This window comes from Rhineura floridana, chromosome 6 (genome assembly GCF_030035675.1).
Source record: "Rhineura floridana isolate rRhiFlo1 chromosome 6, rRhiFlo1.hap2, whole genome shotgun sequence".
Classification (NCBI taxonomy): Eukaryota; Metazoa; Chordata; class Lepidosauria; order Squamata; family Rhineuridae; genus Rhineura; species Rhineura floridana.
Window position 1 is genome coordinate 109225372 of NC_084485.1, and position 19016 is coordinate 109244387.

Consider the following 19016-nt stretch of genomic DNA (forward strand, 5'->3'; position numbering starts at 1 on the left):
TGGATATAAGTCTCAGAAGTTGGGCACTTTCAGAAATGATTTTTAAAACAGTTTTGGCATTTCCCAATTCTGCAAATCAAATAATAATAAAAAGGATAGAATGTACTTTCAGTTTTAAAATGCCTTCTAGACTCTCTTTTTATATTTTGTATCAATACCATCCCAAGTGACACATTCCAGACAAGTACATTTTTAGTGTCACTTAGAGCCGCCCTGGGCTCCTACTGGGAGGAAGGGCGGGGTATAAATCAAATAAATAAATATAAAATCCTTTTTCATCTGATAGTGGTGGGGATGAGTGAGCGTAGATGAATGAATTTGTACAAAATGCTAGGAAACACGCAATGTAATACCTCCCCCACATTTAAATCTCCTTTTGCTCTTGGCTATTATAAATTCTTTGAAAAGTAAAGATAACCTCATACTTTTGGGGGGGTTCAGAAATGTTTTGGGACCTATTATGGGCATTTCTACTAAATTGTGTACTGAAGGGTAAAATAGAAACATCTAAGCCAGCTGTGTTATGTTCTATCATAATTGCTTCTGTGTAAGTCAAAGTTGAACAAAAATATGTTTTATGCTATTCCCATTAGTTTGGATGAGCCTCATATAGTGGAAATTCCTTAGAAATGCATGGGACTTCTACCTAGGTGATTTTGGTGGTTGTTGTACCACAGTTGCATGAAAAATGGATTGATTGCTTAAAAAAAGCAGAAGTAATTTGTAACTATGCATTCATGTGATGTCACAATAACAATGTAAATGTGCTTAAATTTTAGCATTTGGTTTTTTTATATGCAGTTTTTGTAAATCTTGGAATATTGAGAAATTGCTAATGTGCCAATAATTTTTAAAAAGGGGGAAACGAGGCAAATGATTTATGTCCCCAATTGCTTAGCTTTCATTAGAACACTTTTCTTTAAGACTGCACAAACCTTTGAATAATACACATTTCGTCATTAGACAGAATGGAAGATTGCTAATCCTGAGCTTTTTATAAAACAAGATGTTTAGTCACTTCAGAGATGAATTTGAAAATAATATTTGTGACTAGTGAACATGCTACTTGAAATGATGGAAAGATAGTGGGAGTGGAGATCCTAACTTTTTCACCTCTTAACTTTCAACTCTCAAACTGTCAAGATGGTTGTCTTACACCATAAATGTAACCTGTCCTTGACATCACAGAAAAGAAAAGAAGTGTGCGGCCTGTAAATGTTTTTCATTTTTTTATTATTGTGTTTATATCCTGCCTTTCCTCCCAAGTTCAAGGTGGCATACATAGATGTCCCCATCTCCATTTTATTTAATCCTCACAACAACCCTCTGAGGTAGGTTAAGCTGAGAGGCAGTGACTGGCCCAAATGATTGGAATTAAAGTTAGCGGCACTCTGTTCATATGGATAGATCCTGTCAACTTTAATTCCAGTCTCCCCTACCCCTTTCTTTCTCTGGCATAATATACAGACTTGGCTATGCAGTGCTTCACTTTAAGTTCACACAATCACTTCTAAAACGATAAAATAAAAGTATTATGAATGCTGTTAATTATTTTTGTTTTGTTTTGTGTGCTTTTGTGTTCCGTGTAGTCAGACTGTGCCTTTATTGTTTTCTGTCTCCCAGGCAGGGTTTTAAACAGTTCAGAAAGGTGACTAGAGTCACACACAATAACTTTTAAGCCAAATGTTTCACTAGAGCAAAATTTAAAACAGTTTGACTTTGAACGTAATTGTGTAAATGCTGTTATCTTTACAAAGTTCTTTTGTATTGGGATGCTAAATAAACACACCATATTTTCTAAATGACTTTCAAGGGATGCTTTTCATGAACTGCACTGTATATTTGCAAGAATCTTAGGGCAGAAAGAGGTGACGTTGTACGGGAAGCCACTGCATTCAAACTACTTGCTCTGTGAGGCAGTCTGCACATGACTTCATTTTGAACTGGCTATAATGCCACTGACTGTATGTTGTGGATTTTGGCCCCATCATAGCAGGAAGTGGGAGAAGCCAGAGTGCTGAAAATACTTCTAATGGCAGTAACAATAGGTTACAGGAGAATACCAGTCCTTATATTGACAAATTTTAAGGCTCTTCTGTCATGCTTCCAACCACTTGGGGGAACCACACTGTCACTTAAAATGCAGTATAGATTGTTGGAGTCTTATGTACATGAGCATATATCTAATGCACATGAATTTGGAACCATCAGAAAACCACTTTTTCATTTATGACAATATTTTATGCATAACTGTAACTTAACCAGGGGTCTACAGATATAGTTGTCAGGTTGCTAGCAGGGACCAGACGTTTTAATTCTGGTGGCCAGCAGAAACATTCTCCAGCATTCTCTGCCACAGTAGTACTAAATTTTTAATAAGCTACCAGCAGCTCCAGGAGTGCCTCTTTCAAGTAGTACCAAAATCACAACGTGTGCAACTCAATGCTCCTCTATGAACTCCACCCTCCTAGATGGCAGCAGATAAAAAAGGTGAGGATTTACTGTGCCTCAGTGGAGCAGGAACTGATAAAGGGAAGTCTCAATAGCTCCTGGAAACAATGGTTGTCTATCAAGCCCATCTAAAACATGTAGACCCCTCACTGCTCTGTCCCAGTCCTTTGCCACTTCAAGTTTTACTGTGTAAGCATACCTTTGCATCAACATAAGCTCATTTTTTTCCTATTTGGCATCAACCAGGAATTCCACAGTTGCCTTTTATTTTATTTATTTATTTATTATACTTGTATACTGCCCCATAGCCGAAGCTCTCTGGGCGGTTTACAGTAACTAAAAACAAATACAATTTAAAATATGCTATCAGAATCATATCAGAAAAACCACTTCCAGTCTCTTTGCCTTCTATTTACTTGCCTACTTACATATACTGTGTAAATATTTGCTTTCTTTGCAAAGTCCACATAGGACTAAAATTTGTGGATTTACTTTGATATTCAAATGGCAAGAGATTTTGGTTAGTTAAAATGAGTTGAATGCTGCCTGTTAATTGGTCAATGCATGTCCATTGTAGATTTGTTACAGAAAGAAAGAGTAAATAAATGTCAAGCTTTTTGCATTGTAGCTTGCTTTCATCTGAAAGAAATAGCATTTATGGTTTATTAAAAGGGCACTTACTGATCTGTAAGCACTTTTTTCCATTGGATTGGCCATTGGCAAAGGTTGTTTGTAACATGCATGGTTGAACTAAATAGCTTTTTAAAAATAAAAAAGCTAGAATTTTATGAGAGTTTTAATGATGACAAAAATGGTTCAGACAAACCATAATGCAATATGTGAGACTATTGTTTTAGGATCTAGATGCAGGGTTAGTCAAATCTTTAGGCAGAAGCTTACATTATACACCCTGATTGTGGGCCATACAAGTTTGTTGGAATCACATTCTAGAGTGCATGACGTATGAGAACATTTCATGTCAATTAGTCCTTGGAAACATGGCTGAAACAATGGCTGGCTGCCTGGATGTTATACAAGATACTGATTTGCAGCCCTTGCTCTTCTAACTGGTGTTTTCACTTGAACAAGACGTTTAGAGGCTGCATTTCCCCTCCTAAGATAATTCATTACCTGTTTGAGTCACATTTCCTGAATTGTGGGTAGCCATCAGTGATTTTCCTGTTAAGTAATTGTATTGAACAATTTTTCCTTATCGTGTTGATATTTTGAAACAGTCCCCACTCTTACCTTATGAGACAAATGAAAAGGGTTCTTGGATGTATATTAGTGTCTATATGGTGGACTGTTTTAGAGAGGAAGGTGATATAATGGACTAATATCTCCACATAACTTGAAAGCCAGTCAGTTATGAATAACTTGCATGAATTTGGTTTCAAATAATTTTGTTGCTCCATCTTGTTTTAACAATTTTGTGTACAATAGGACATATGGATCTGCCCATTTTTTCCATCTCTTTCAAATGTGGATTTCTTTAGTAGACTAGTAAAATGCATATTTTGTTTTTGTTTTTCTATTCTGGCTAAATGAACAGAATCTTATGTGCCATAACAAGGCAACATTTTTTTTATTTCCTGCAATATGTGTATTTCTTAATCAACTTCAATGGATGTCAATTACTAGAATATTAACTATATTGGACTGAGTATCAGTACTGGTTGGATACATAAGATGACGTCCAATTGTGTCAGAGCTTACTTGCGGAATGGGTTTCTGTTCATGCAGCAAGTGAGTTCTCCTCCATTCAGACCCACCCCCAAAAAATATTCCAGAAGGTTGGGGTACAGTTCTGGAACAGACAGGGTAGTGCTAGATTGCAGGGATGAGAGTAAGGAAAAGCCTGTTGTGTCAGCTCACACAACACTGGGTATCACCCATGCATCCAGATCCAAAGAAGAATTATTCATCCCAATCTATGGCTGAGTGATTTTACATCAAGATGCATCACAGCTGTTTTACAGAAAATGGATGAGTAATGCAAAGTTCACCATCAAGATGATTGATTCCAGAGGGCCAGCTGCATTAGCCTGCTGCAACAAAACAACAAAGATTCTTGTGGCACCTTAAAGACCAACAAGTCTTTGTATGGACAACAGCCCACTTGATAAGATGCATGAAATGATTTCTAAATTGGCAGATGCATACACATAACACACACACACACACACACAAATAATTGTAAATAATGGGATCAAAATGCAAACATGAGATCCAAACAATACAAGTGACGTAGCTATGACATTTTAATGCAATACTCAGTCCAGATGAGAAAGAGATGCTGTTGACTTATGGTCTATTCATCCAGAGAAAGGGATATCTGAACCATTGAAGTGCCTACTGGGAGCGGGAGGATTTTAGTGGCTGGAAGAGGTGGTACTTTCAGCAGGCCTTCTATGGAGGCATTTGTGGACTGTGATGTCAAGGACACTTCCACACCTTTGTGTGGGTACTCTGCTGCTGATATGAAAGATGGTATTGCTCATCACAAAAGTATTAAACAGACTCCCAACATGAAATTGCTAGATTAGAATTTGCCAGCTAATTTATTAGCCAAATAATTGCATCCTCATTGCTCCAGAGCTTTACAAATACTCTTAAGGAAAGCCCAGGATTGTTTTCTGAACAACGGTTTCTGAGTATGGGACTGTTCAACTCTCAGCAGAAATGAGGGGCTGCTGATAAAAATATCATTCCATCTACTTTGCCCCTGATCTCCTAAAACAAATAGTGCATTTCCCCACTCAAGATAATGGGACTTACAGGGATGATGTTGCGACCATAGCCATGAAATAAAGAGGCATGACACAGGTGAAGTTGGGTAAAAACTTGGGCCATGTTTATTAAATTTATTAAACTTAATAAAATAAACTTTAGCAACTTTATTCAACTAAACCAACTATCTGCAGTGTGGCTGTGTGGGAAGCTAGAAGTTAATTTCCCAGGCGAGACCTACCCTGCCAACTAAAAGGGGGTGGCCTTAACTCCACCCTCTTTCCTCAGCCCCACCCTTAAGAGTGGGTGGGGAGGCCTTCCTGACTCACCCCTTCCAGTGCCCCACAACTCTGAGTGGATAGTAGAGGTTAGCCCCAAAAGTGATCCCTATCTGACTAACTGGCTCCCACAAACCCAAAAGGCCAGCCTCAGTTGTCATCTTTCACCTTAAAGGTGCCTAAGGGTGCTCACCAATACCCTAAACTGAAACTTTCTGCACATACATGCCACAGAAGAGGTCAAGCCTCTGCTTAGTCCTTCTTCACCCACCTGTGACAAATGATGTCACGCAGGGCACACTGCAAATCTTTCAAAAACAAATAATTGCCCAAATCAGATAAATGAACTCAATCCGGCAGATAGAATTCCACCCATGAACACTGCACCTTGGGGTGGTGAATGACCTCACCTCTTAAGCCCTAAGTAGATTTCCCTATTTACTTTTTTATGTGCCTGATTCAGGCACCTAGGGTCACCCTCACCCCTGCACCCCCCCCCAGAAGCATGTCAGACAGACAATCAAAGCCCAAGGCCACCTCTGTCTGGTCATTCCAAAGTCCAGACATGTTTGAAGAATAAGGGCCTTGCCCTTGAGCAACCCCAAGTTGTTGCCACCAAGCTGAATAACTAGTACATGAGGGGCTTGCCACACTGACATGGGACTGAACAACATGGGCAAAAGCCGATCCCACTGCATGCCACGCCAGCCCAGCGACTGGATCACAGCACAGTGGCTATGCCCCAATTGGCTCCCGTATCCCATCAACTTTGCCCTTGATCTCCTAAAATGAATAGTGTATTGCCCCACTCAAGATAATGGGACTTACAGGGATGATGAAATGCACAATATGAGATTATTTTTGGCAATCATGAGATTTTCAGCTCCTTATTTTTGCCTGGTTTTATGGAGACATGAGCATGAAGGGGCTTATCCACACAGAGATTTACTGTGTGTCTGGTGCTACTTGCATCCCCTTTTAATTCTCATGGTTCAAATGACATTACTGGCAAACAGAAGCTATCACAAGTTTTCCCCTTGTAAATCCGTACTAACCCAATCCTCAGATAATCTGAAAAGGGAAGGGAAAAAAAGACTTTGCTCCATATCTGTAGGGCTCGCAGATGCTTTGCTCTGATGCTTTTAGATGGGTGTGTTAATCGTTTCCTTCTCCACACCCACTCCCTCCTCCTCCCTTCTTTCATTTTATTTCCTGCACCTTACAGCTGCTCTCCCCCATTCTGCAATGCCTTTTTATGTTGCTGCAAATGATGCCTTTATTTTCTTTTCCCCCATAATCTGTGCACAAAATCATAACACTGCTCAAACAAAGATTTGTATTTCAGCTCTTTCGTACCAGTAGAAACACAAATAATCACACTTCTGGGGTTTTTTTAATGAAACAAAATGGTAGAACATGCTCAGTTGCCAGGTAATGAGAGTGAGTGGGAATATTAAATTAGAGGGCATGGTCTTTAGGAAACTGCATGACTGATGCTTCCCCCCAAGTGTGACTAGCAAATACCATGTTTGCAGCTGGCATTGAGCCCTTCCTGGATGGTGCAAACAGGTAAAAATAGCTTCTTTAGCATGAAGTTATGCTCCCATGTAGATAAGCCCAAGCTCTCACGTAGACATATTTGGGTGCTTGTCATTCCCATGACAATTATGGCCCCACTCCTTGCTTCTGTGTTGTTCAACATGAGAGCAAAGAATACCAAAATATGTCTTCAGGGTTGTTGTTGCTGTTTGCTTTTTCACTTGTCCTTGAATTAAGGCCAAGTGGCAGCTTGTGGTTCCATGTTCAGCTGAAGCAGCTTCATGGTTTGGTATAGTTTTCCATGCACAGGGTTTTCCTGCCTTTAACATTTGTATAAAGGTACGAGGAGCATGGCAAGAGCTGAATCAACCATTCCCCCCCATTCTGTTTCAAAAGCATGTTAATAATGAGAAGACAAACATTTTTCTCACTCCCCCCCCCATGGTGAGCTCACTTGTCATGTTACAGACTATAAAACAATTTTATTTGCTTCCCACCCACACTATCACTTTCCCTAGTTTGGAAATATAATGTTTATTAGTTCTTGGCTTACTACTTTATATGCTGGATTTGGGTTCTGTTGGTGTATGTGTCTGCATGAATGCATGCATGCATCTCCAGCTCAGTTCCTTCTCTGTCTCTCCGTATTTTCTTATTTATGACTATTCACATTTGTTTGTTTTTACATAATTCTTTATAAGTTTGAGGTCCTACAATACTTTTTTTATTGCCCTAGACTCCTATTGCCTGTCAGTTGCATCATTCTATTGTCGGCAAGTGACATCGCTTTATTGGTGCTGCTTGCGTCTTCAAGGTCAAAGAGACGAACAAAGCAGGATTGGAATCTGACCTTAGTTGTGTCTGTAGCTCAGAACTTAAAATGCTTCAGTTTCTAAATGTTACACTCCTGAGAGCAGTTTACCAACTTGTCTCTCTCTTGGGCCATAACAAATGAATTTTAATGCAGTGCCAGGTCAGGACTATGTCATTTTTCAGTGCATTTTCAACTGTAATTATATTTGGATAGTCCAAAGGAGTTCCAGACTAAAAAAGAGTAATCAGGATGATAAGCAATCTTGAGCTACCTGACAAACCACATGTGATATTTATCACATAGTTTGCCCTTGAGCGCAAGCCTTTTCTTTCATGGCAGGTTCCTCCCACCCACGCAAATTGCAGGTGCAGGGGCCATGATGCAGGGGAGGGCAAGAGATTAAAGTCCCCTATATTCCACCAGTGTCCCAATCCAGATTCCTTCTGCTGGAATTTATGAAAGAAAAGGCTTGTATCCAAGGGCAAACTATGTTAATGTAATTTTTGCTCTGATAGGTTTAATTTGCAAGTCTATAGAATGTGCAAAAAATTTATTGAATTACCTAAAAAAGCTTCTATACATAAACTGATTCATTTATAGCTTCTTTAAAAAATTTAAAGGGGTACTTTTATTGCCCAAAGAGGTGGAAGTATTTGCAACTGTAATAATTCAACAATATTGCCCAAGAAAAGAGTTCAGAGATGAACAGGGCTTCCTTATAATAATCAATCAGGAGTAAGCCTAAAATAGAACAAAATTATGTTATGTCAATGCACGCTGATGAAGTATTATAGTTCCCAAATTGTTACGCACCTTTAACAATCGGGTTGGCTTTTTCCATCTTATCTGTGCCCATGAAACCAAATTTTTACTATAGTCTTCTGAAAAACAGTTCTCAGGTGACTATAAGAATAGTTTATGAGGTAAAATGAAAACTTTACAATTAATCTTAGGATTTACTATTCTGTCTGTGAATTTAATTGATTAAAGTATTGCTGCGAAAATAATTCAAAGATGAACAATTCCCTATTGGGATTTGATATTTTGGATGTGTGGCCGGCGCAAAACCTGTTTTTATCTACAAGAGATACTGGAGGCTGCTACTGAATGGTGTGTGGATTAAAATGACTTCTCTAGATTCTAGGTAAATCTGAACAACCAAGTATATGAATCTTAGAAGCATAGAATCGTAGAGTTGGAAGGGGACTATAAGGCCACTGAGTCCAAGCCCCTGCTTAATGCAGGAATCCATATTAAAGCATACCTGAGAGGTGACTGTCCAGCTGCTTTTTGAATGCCTCCAGTACCGGAGAGTTCACCACCTTCCTAAGTAATTGGTTCCATTGTCGTACAGCTCTAACAGTTAGGAATTTTTTCCTGATGTTCAGTCAAAATTTGGCTTCCTGCAACTTGAGCCCGTTATTCCGTGTCCTGAACTCTGGGACGATCGAGAAGAGATCCCGGCCCTCCTCTGTGTGACAACCTTTCATGTACTTGAAGAGTGCTATCATCTCTCCCCTCAGTCTTCTCTTCTCTAGGCTAAACATGCCCAGTTCTTTCAGTCTCTCCTCAAAGGGCTTTGTTTCCAGTCCCCTGATCATCTTCATTGCCTTTCTCTGAACCTGCTCCAGTTTGTCTGCATCCTTCTTAAACTGCGGAGACCAGAACTGGACACAGTATTCAAGATGAGGCCTAACCAGTGCTGAATAGAGGAGAACTAATAGCATTTGCCTTTTTTGCATCCACATCGCACTGCTGGCTCATAGTCAGCTTGTGATCAACAACAATTCCAAGATCCTTCTCACATGTCGTATTGCTGAGCCAAGTATCCCCCATCTTATAATTGTGCATTTGGTTTCTTTTTCCTAAGTGTAGAACTTTGCATTTATCCCTGTTGAATTTCATTCTGTTGTTTTCAGCCCAATGGTCCAGCCTATCAAGGTCCCTTTGAATTTTGTTTCTGTCTTCCACAGTATTAGCTGTGCCGCCCAATTTTGTATCATCTGCAAATTTGATAGGCATGCTCTGTACCTCCTCATCCAAGTTGTTAATAAAAATGTTGAAGAGCACTGGGCCCAGGACCAAGCCCTGTGGTACCCCACCTGTTACCTCCACCCAGTTTGAGAAGGAACCATTGATAAGCACTCTTTGAGTACAATTCTGGAGCCAACTCTGGATCCACCTGATAGTTGTTCCATCCAGCCCACATTTAGCTAGCTTGCTAATCAGAATATGTCCACAGCATTCCCACAGTCTACAAGGGAGGTTGCTCGATCAAAAAACGAGATAAGATTAGTCTGGAAGGATTTGTTCTTCATAAATCCATGTTAGCTCCTAGTAATCACTGCATTGTTTTCAAGGTGCTTACAGATTGACCGCTTTATAATCTGCTCCAGAGTTTTTCTAGGGATTGATGTTAGGCTGACTGGTTTGTAGTTCTCCAGTTCCTCCTTTTTGCCCTTTTTGAAGATAGGGACAACATTAGCTCTCCTCCAGTCATCCGGCACTTCACCAGTCTCCCATGATTTTGCAAAGATAATAGACAGCGGTTCTGAGAGTTCTTTAGCCAGTTCCTTCAGTACTCTAGGATGCAGTTTATTGGGCCCTGCCGATTTGAACTCATTCAAAGTCATTAGGTATTCCTTGACCATTTGTCTATCAATCTCAAGCTCCAGTCCTGCCCCTTCTACTTCATGTTTCCCGGGAGGGTCATAGACCCTTTTCTGGGGAGAAGATTGAGCCAAAGTAGGAATTGAGCACTTCTGCCTTTTCTTTGTCATCTGTTATCATTTTGCCATCCTCATTGAGTAGCTGTACCATTGTTTCTTTTCTCTGTCTTTCACTATGGATGTACCTGAAGAAACCTTTTTTGTTGCTTTTAGCATCTCTTGCTAACCTCAGCTCATTCTCAGCTTTAGCCTTCCTGATGCCATTCCTGCAGTTCCATGATACCTGCCTGTACTCTTCCTTTGTGGCCTGGCCTTCTTTCCACTTCCTGTATGTGTCCTTTTTTGTTTTCATGTTATCTCTAAGCTTGTGAAGCCACACTGGCTTCTTCTGATGTTTCCCACCTTTTTTCATTGTTGGAATTGCTTGCCATTGTGCTTTTAGAATCTCTTTTTTTAGAAACTCCCACCCATCTTGGGCTCCTTTTCTCCTTAGGGTCACTTGCCATGGAACGGTACTTACAATTGTTCTGAGTTTATTAAAATCAGGTTTCCTGAAGTCCAGGGTGTGTGTGTGGCTACTCTCAGCTTTTGCTACTGTTAAAATCAAAAATTCAAGTATGGTGTGGTCACTTTCCCCCAGAGTTCCCGTAACTGCCGCTTTATCCACCAAATCATCTATATTGGTTAGAATCAAGTCCAGGATAGCTGATGATCTGGTTGCTTCCTCCACCTTCTGTAGGAGAAAGCTATCTCCAACACAAGTCAGAAATTTATTGGAGGGACCGTGTTTGGCAGAATTTGTCTCCCAACAGATTTTGGGATAATTGAAGTCCCCCATTACTACTACATCATGCCTCCTTGAAACATTGGCAATTTGCTTTTCAAAAGTTACATTCTCATCTTCTCCTTGATTGGGTCATCAGTAGTAAACTCCAAGCACCACATTCCTTTTATTACTTGCCCCATTAATTTTAATCCAGATACTCTCGGTGGAGCTACCAAGCTCATCTTCCTGTGCAGGGCTGTATAATTTTAACATATAGAGCGACTCCACCTCCCTTTTTATTCCTTCTGTTCTTTTTGAACAAGTTATATCCTTCAATTGCTGTATTCCAGTCATGGGAATCATCCCATCAAGTTTCAGTTATACCTATCAAGTCGTAATTACCCTCTTGTATTAATAGTTCCAAGTTCGTCCTGCTTGTTTCCCATGCTCTGCGCATTAGTATACAGACATTGAAGACCATGTGATTCATGGCTTGGTTTACTACATGTTTCTGAGTACTGTTACTGGGCCCTATTAGAGCCGATCTCTCTGTTCCCGTTTCAGTGCACAAGCCTTCATCAGTCTTACCACCATGTTTACGTCTCCCTCCCCCTTAGGATTCAGTTTAAAGCCCTCCTGATGAACTTCTCCATGCTGTTGCCAAACACATTCTTCCCAGTCCTTGTGAGATGCAACCCATCACTTGCCAGCAGTCCATCTTCCAGGAAGCATAGCCCGTGGTCCCAGAATCCAAATCTCTCATGGCACCGCCTTCGTAGCCATTCATTCACATGGAGTATTTTTCTTTCCCTTTCTACTCCTCTTCTAAGTACTGGAAGGATGGATGAAAAAGCTATCTGGGCCCCAAAGTCCTTGAGTTTCCTTCCTAGAACTCTGAAGTCTGATGTGATTTCTTCATAGGTTCATTTGGCAGTATCATTTGTTCCCACATGGATGAGGAGAAAGGGATACCTGTTGGCAGGCTTGATGACTGATGGCAGCCCTTCCGTCACATCTCTCATCCGTCCTCTTGGTAGACAGCATACCTGGCAAGTCCACGGATCTTCTCGGCATACTTGGGTTTCGATCCCACGCAGTAGGGAGTCTCCCACTACTAGTACTCTTCTCTTCTTCTTGTGGGGCATGGTTTCATTGCCTCTTCTTGATTGAGCGTCAGCCTCTTGCTTGTTGTCGCACGGGATCTGCTGTAATTCTTCCACCACAGGCTGTCCTCCAGTCTCATCCTTGAATGGTTGAAAGCGGTTCCATAGTTCCACTGGTGAAGGGCGTCTTCTAGCTCTTCTGCTCCTGTCACCCTTTCCCACGGAGTTTCCTCCACTTTGTTGTTCCTCTCCAATGCAGTCTCCTCTTCTGCTACCACATGCTGTTGTTCTTCCACCTCCATTTCTCTTTCCTGCTGTTGTTCCAGTGTTCTGCCTAAGAACTCTTCACCTTCTCTTATAGTCCTCAGTGTGGCCACCCGCCATTCCAGGCCTCTCACTTTTTCTTCCAACAGTGCCATGAGCTTGCACTTGTTGCACATGTACACCATGTTGTTCTCAGGTAAGAAAACAAACAGGGCAGACATCTTGCTGGTCACAACCACTGGAGTATCCTTCCCATTCATACTCTCTTCTACCTTTTGTTTCTTTCTAACTACTTGTTTTGGAGTGGACTGTGCTTTGTGCTGTCCTCCTTCAGGGTAAACTTGAGAGTCCCACTGGTATGTGGTGCATTGTACAAGAAGAATTAGTAATTTATTTTTTTAAATTTTTTTAGGGACCTCCCCTGTCAAACTCCTTTGTCAAACTCCTGTTTGCTGTCCCTTTTTGCTCACTCTCTGACAGCTGGCTTGCTTGTGTCTCCTCTGCTGTGGACCAGCTGAGACAGCTCCTTCTGCTCTGCTCAGTTAGGAGTCAGGAAACAGAATGAAAGTCCCAGCACACACAGCTGCTGCTTGTTGCCCTCAGCAGTTCTCAGAGCACGCCCTTAAGCCAATAGCTATCAGGCCACACCCCTTCCAGTCAAGCTGCTATGGAGCCTTCAGAGCACATGGCTTAGAGCACACGGCTTCACAGCCCTCTTGGCCTTTTTCTTTTCCCCGCTACAGCTCCTTTGTCAAACTCCTGTTTGCTCTCCCTGTTCGATCACTCTCTTTGCTTGCTCTCTGAAAGCTGGCTTGCTTGTATCTCCTCTCCTGTGGACCAGCTGAGACAGCTCCCTCTGCTCTGCTCAGTTAGGAGTCAGGAAATGGGGAAACTGCTCAGGAAACTGCTCAGTTAGAAGTCAGGAAATTTAAGCATGGACCATGCTGTTACAATTAGAACCATGTATGGTACAATTGCATATTTTTTAAGCAGCCAACCTATAGCATTTGGAGGGGGGAAATGATATGGTGAACTGTTATTCCAAAGGGGGGTAATCATATGCATCTGTTGCAGGAAAAATTGCAAGGAGTCCTGTGGCACAGTAAAAATTGATAAATTAATTGTGGCCAGAGCTTGAAAGATTACTTTTAAAAAGGAATAAATTACAATTACTGTTAGATGGCCCCAAAAAGGAATAAATTACAATTACGATTGTTCTGAAAGGAATTGATTACTTTACCATTACTCAAAAGTAATAGCTACAATTACAGTTAAGTTACTTTTTTAAAAAAACTAGAGTGCCTACAATGTGCTCACCTTGGCTGCTGCACACCTAAGTAGCCTAAAACAACATTAAAAATAAACACACACATGCACAGAGGTAGTAGAATAATTCTTTCTATCCATAAGATAGCAGAGGTGGTCTCTCCACTGGTAAGTGAGGCAGAGAGGGAGGCAGAGGCTATGGCTCAGATCTTTGCAAGTCAAACCAAGTTCAACTCCACACACACATACTCCCAGCCAGCAAGCATCCTCTCTCTCACTCAGCCACCTCCCGGACCCTGCCCTGCAACCACACCCACCCAAGCAAACATTTTCCCCTGGGGTGCAAAAAAGTTAAAACACTGCAAATGCAGCAAAGTAGGTAGGGTGGTAGAGACCTCTTTGCACACCAAGTGCAAGCACACACACACTCTCATCATCTCTCACCTCCACAATTCTCCGTCTCCATTCCGCTCCTGCCTCCTTCATCCACATCCTTGCTCTCTGGCTCCTTTCTCCCTCCACTCCATTCTTTACCACCACCTTTCATTTTAACAATTTGTCTCTTCACTCCACCCCTGTCTTGCTCTCCACATCCTCCCTCGTCGCCTCCTAAACACCCACAGAGCATGAGGGTATAACGATGCTGCACAGAAGCCCAGTTTTTCATCCACTAATCAGAGGAGCAGAAGACTTCACCTGCTTCCCCCACCCCAAGTAATACCCAAAAGTAATGCTGGAAACATTTCAATTACTCCTCAAAAGTAATAAAATTACGCTTCATTCTATTACAATCAGAATGCAAAGAAATTACTCACTTGTTCCTCAAAAAAGTAATAAATTACAAGTAATTTGTTTTTTGTAACTAATTACTTCCAAGCTCTGTGGCATAATGATTTCTGGTCCAGAAAAGTGGCAGAGCCATAGTACTCTTTGTAGTATGGAATGTTATGTATTGCATGTTCTGCCCAGCTGACCTTTTCAAGCCTGAAAATTTCAGCTTAGTCTGAGGAAGAGGGTTTATACCTTTGTTTTTCCTCTGGAAAAGAGATACTTGGGAAAACATTTGGGAATGTCTAGGACACAGAAGCCAAATACAAAGAACACAAATACCTTTGCATCTGGGTCACTGAGAAAATCAATTTGATGGACTATATGAACACTTCCAGGTTTTATCGAGGCTTCTTCCAATTTTTGCCCAGGATTATATCAAAATGTCTCTTCCAAGAAACAGTTATGCAACCCTACTGCAACCAGAGTAAGTGAAACAGTGTACAAAAGAAAAAGAAAACAACCCTGGCAAATGCAAGAGAAAACTATACTGGCATAATAAAACTGAAAAATCAAAGAGCAACTGGAGAAGTACACTGTGGAAAAAGGACACTTCTGCCAAGTGTATAGAGTAGAACCACTTGCAAATTAAGAGCAGAACTGGATAAGGCGAACAAAGGAAAAACTATAATGCAAGAATCTTATATCTGGGTCAGCCAAGGAGAATGATCATAGGAAGATGATCAGATGTAACTTTTAAAAATACAGTAAACACTGGGGGGAAAGTGACAAACAGGACATTTCTATACCTGTTTGCTGAGAAGTATGCCCCACTAAATTAAATGGGGCTAACTCACATATCATGGTGTACAGGATTGCAGCCTAAAATCTATACAAGGAAAATACTTCCAGCAGGTTTAAACTGTGATTATTAAGGTAATTACTACAGGGTATTGTGACAAGCATAGTTAGCAGCTCATGCTCAGTTTTTCTGCAATGCCACTGTGCAGGGGTAAGGGTCAAATGTGTTGTGTTACTTTCCATTGTTTGGACTTATGCAAAGGTTAATTAAGATTAGCTCTGAAACAGGCATGATTTTTTCTTAGGGAATTCTTTGGGAATTTGGGATTCTCATGCTGACAATGAAATCAATAAAATCAAAATGGCTGTGCTCTGCCACCCTAGTCAGAGGCAGCATGCTTCTGAAAACCAGTTGCCAGAAGCCTCAGCAGGGGAGAGTGTTCTTGCACTCGGGTCCTGCATGCGGGCTTCCCCCAGGCACCTGGTTGGCCACTGTGAGAACAGGATGCTGGACTAGATGGGCCACTGGCCTGATCCAGCAGGCTCTTCTTATGTTCTTAAAATAAACGAATGCAGCGACAGCATACCAGCATGAACAACAGTTTTGGAAGAGCTTAGGACAATTAAAAGATACTTACCTAGCGCTAAAGATATAAGGTGAGCCTGTCTGAGGAGAAAACTGCAAAGTGCAGGCACCACAACTCAACAGGCTCTTTCTGCAGTGGGGACAGGCAATACCCCCACAATCTCTCCATCCTCCATTTATTTATTTATTTCATTTATACCCCGCCTTTCTTTTCATGATAGAAACCCAAGGTGGCATGCCTATGGTTCCCAGGTAGTCTCCCATCCAGTCACTGACCAGAGCTGACCATGCTTAGCTTCACCAGGGTGCTGGCCTCATGTGCCTTCAGTAGGCAAGCCAGAATCTAAGGGCACATTCCAGCCAGGCAAAAGCATCTGGGGAGGGCATGGGCCAGGGACAGTGTGTCTTGGGGATGGAGCATGGCCTGGAGGCTGGATAGAGAGGCTTGGAGGGCTTCCTTCAGCCTGTTGCCTGACATTGGTCTGCAGTCACCCACCCACCTTACTATAAATGGTGGTGGGATCCAGAAAAGGACCTCTGAGAATGATTGTTGCATATGCACAGAACCATGTGGCAGAAGGCAGTGCTTATGATACCTGGGCCCCAAGCTATTTAGGGCTTTACATGTTAAAATGGGCACTTTGAATTGTTATTAGAAACAATGTAGCTATTTCAAAACCAGTCAGAGAGGTTATCTTTAGCCAGCATTGGCCAGCAATCTAGCTGCGGCATTTTGAATAAACTGATGTTTCTGAACAAATGCAGCCACAACCTCATCCAGAACAGACTGAAACCATCTTACAGGGCAGGTGAACCACCCACCAGAAAATCACCATCTTGTCTAGCACGATTCATCATCAATAAGTGTCAGTAAAATACTTAGTTGTTATATGCCTTAAAGTCGATTATGACTTATGGCTGCCCTATGAATCAACGACCTCCAATAGCATCTGTTATAAACCAGCCTGTTCAGATCTTGTAAGTTCAGGTCTGTGGCTTCCTTTATGGAATCAATCCACCAATCCATGGTTTATTTCTAGGCTGCCTTTTGGCCAAAAAGGCATCCAAGGCGGCTTACACATAAATAGAAAAACACAAATACAAATAAAAACAATACAGTTTACAAAAATTAAAGCCACCAAAATCCTAGAATTTCTAAAAAGCAACAACAGCTAAAAACCAAGGCATTCATCTTCCTGGTAAAGGACAGTCCACAGAAAAATGTCACTAAGAGCAAAGGTGAGAGGGCAAGGCAGGTACAAAACACTTGGTGGAAAAGTTTGCCCCTCGATGGTATCAGCACAGTCTCACCCCTGCAGCAGTCTTATTTGGTCTTCCTTTTTTTCTACTCCCTTCTGTTTTTCCCAGCATTATCGTGAATTTCTAGTGAATCATGTCTTCCCATTATGTGTCCAAAGTATAACATCAGTTTCATCATTCTAGTGATAGTTCTGGTTTAATTCGTTCTAACACCCAATTATTTGTCTTTTTTGCAGTCCATGGTGTGCACAAAGCTCTCCTTCAACACCACATTTCAAATGAGTTGATTTTTCTCTTATCCGCTTTTTTCACTGTCCAACTTTCAAATCGAGAATACCATGGTCTGATTTTAGTGTTCAGTGATACATCTTTGCATTTGAGGACCTTTTCTAGTTCTCTCATAGCTGCCCTCCCCAGTCCTAGCTTTCTTCTAATTTCTTGACTATTGTCTCCATCTTGGTTAATGACTGTGCCAAGGTATTGATAATCCTTGACAAGTTCAATGTCCTCATTGTCAACTTTAAAGTTACATCAATCTTCTGTTGTCATTACTTTAGTCTTTTTGATGTTCAGCTGTAGTCCTGCTTTTGTGCTTTCCTCTAACTTTCATCAGCATTTGTTTTAAATCATTACTGGTTTCTGCTAGTAGTATGGTATCACCTGCATATCTTAAATTACTGATATTTCTCCCTCCAATTTTCACACCTCCTTCATCTTGGTCCAATCCTGCTTTCCGTATGATATGTTCTGCATATATATTAAACAAATAGGGTGATACAATACACCCGTCTCCAGAGCTTGGAAGTAACTTGTAATTTATTACTTTTTTTAGTAATGAGTGGGTAACTTCATTACATTTGGCTAGTAATAGAATGAGTAGTCATTTCCTTACTTTTGAGCAGCAACTGTAACGTTTCCAGCTTTTGGGCACTAAATGGGGGGGAGCAGGGGAAGTCTTCTGTTCCTCTGATTGGTGGACAAAAGACATGTGCCTCACACTGGGCTTCTGCGCAGAGTTGCTTTTCTCTTGTGCTCTGTGTTAGGAGGCCACAAGAGAGGAGGTGGAGAGTCAGATGGTCGTGGAGTGGAGACAGAGAAAAAAAGTTGCTTCAAAAAAGTGGAGTGAGAAAGCCGGAGGGCAAGGGTGAAGGAGGAGACAGCAGCAGCAGACTGGAGATGAATGGCTGTGAAGGTGAGTGACAATATGTGTGTTTGAATTAGGTTTACCCCTTCCAGCTTTCAGGGGTGATCTCCGGACTCACTCCAGATGGTGGGTCTCTGCTCACTCGCCCTCCCCCCGCACCCACCTGCATGCTCACTCTCTCACTCGCCGTACTGCCCCCATCCTCACTCTCTCATCCCTCTGCTCGCTCACTCGCCCTACCACCCCACCCCCTGCTCTCTTGCCCCCTGCTCACCCTACCACCCCTCCAGCCCCTGCTCCCTCACCCCCACACTCGCTCACTCACCCTACCACCCCCACCTGCTCGGTCACCCCTCCACTCACTCACTTGCTCTGCCCCCTCACTCCTTCACTTGTTCCACCGCCCTCCCCCTCTCCCCCCACCTGCTTGCTTGCCCCCAACTTGCTCACTCGCCTTACCATCTCCCACCCCCCACTCTCTTGCCCACCTGCTCAGAAGTTCTCTTCTGCTGTGGAATGATTTCCCTCTTCCTCCCCTTTTTTGTTTGCCTTTCCTTATTCCAATATTACAGGTTTC